Source organism: Pteropus vampyrus, unplaced genomic scaffold, assembly GCF_000151845.1.
Source record: "Pteropus vampyrus isolate Shadow unplaced genomic scaffold, Pvam_2.0 Scaffold53, whole genome shotgun sequence".
Taxonomy (NCBI): domain Eukaryota; kingdom Metazoa; phylum Chordata; class Mammalia; order Chiroptera; family Pteropodidae; genus Pteropus; species Pteropus vampyrus.
The window spans coordinates 5009851-5011535 of record NW_011888834.1 but is presented as its reverse complement, the minus strand read 5'-3'; positions in this window follow the sequence as shown (position 1 = coordinate 5011535).

Sequence of the window (1685 nt, the reverse complement as noted above, 5' to 3'; positions counted from 1 at the left end):
CAAACTGAGAGTGAGTGAGCCCAGGGGCACAGTAGGGCAGGCAGGGACTCTCTTCGGTCTATTTGAAGAGTTATGGATTTTTCTTATAAGATGGATTCTATTACTTATAATTAACCTCTATAAAGCGAATCTGTCTGGTTCTAATTTTACCTTTCAAACCTTGACTCTCCCTCTAAACACAGTGTTTGCCTCATACTTTGCCATGATTTGGTCTGGTATATCAAAAGCAGGTGAAGCCCTCCCCAACATGCTCATTCACAGATATCTTTCATTTGCTTTTGACTCTTTTAATTTCGACCCTGGAAAATTATCTTCCAAACCACATTTTCCATACGAATGCTTTTTACCCCCCAAATATGGGCTCCTCAAAAATAAAAATATTTTATTCTCTCCCTTTAAATGGTCACAGTTTCTTCCTCACTTTCTTTTCCAAAAAAAACCAAAAAACAAAAAACCAACAACAACAAAAAAACACATCTTACAATTTCTCTCACAAAAGCGGCTTCTCTTGTTGCTGACTCTGTTTCCTCTTCAACCTTATGGTGTCACTTGGAATCAGCGAATTCCCTTCAACTGTCCCCCTCTTTGTAACTCAGAGTTTCTTCATTCATCACGATCCACAGAAAAGCATTTTGATCCATAAAATCTTTGCAACAATACCACTTCCCTTCCAAACCTGGCCCCACGTGGCACTTATATTCTCATGGCTGACTGAACTCTGCTTCTATCGCATTCAGCATCCTCACTCATTCTAACGTTCTAGGAAAGCTTGTTACCCAAATTTTCCTTTGTGTGAGTGTATCCATGTTTGAACGAAATTCTCTGAGGAAATGCGTATGCACCACGCATGCTCGCACACACGGGACCTGTCCTTTTGTCCCTTAACTTCAGTGATGTCTAAGGCTTGGTTAGGTCAGTCTTTTCATCTAGACTAGGTATTAAGTGTACAGATTTTTTTATTTCGGTTTCTTTCTAGACCAAGAAGGCCATCACATTTAAAAAAAAATTATGACATGTTAAAAGCCGGTCAGACCTAGTTTCTCCTGGTCTGTTGTTATCATGCGGAAGCTTCCAAGGGTTCCTGGGGATCAGTTTAAATGCAACCCCAGCAAGTCCCTGGACACATTTCAACACCGAGGAGAGAGCTGGGGGCAATCTGAGCCACGTCGCTTCTACTGAGCACTTTACACCATTTTCCTATCTCAGGGAATAAGACGATTGGAAGAAATATTAGCAGTAACCTACTTTTCTTCCCTGATCTCTAGGGAAAAATATATATATATTTTAAAGCCTTTCAAACTGCTTGATATATCTAGCTCTCTATCATATGTATTTTCTTGTTTGCCTCTTCATGAGTAATGGAGTATAATTAGTCACCATCCTCCACATAGCTTACATGTGTTATTTTGTCTTTTTAAATTTATGCTAAACACTGAAAAGATAACTTGGTTAGACAACTATTTAAATATGTGGACAATTTTCTTATTATGATGATTTTAACTATTATTTTATTTTCTTATTAGTTTGTAAAACAAAGAATAAATATAATTTTCAAGTTCTAAAACTTCAGTGTATTTCACAGGAAAGAGAATGTCATACCGGGGGTAAAACTCAGTTACCCATTTATTTGCTGTGTTAAATCTTTTCTGAATGTTAATATTATCATCAGCAAAATGAAAAAAAAA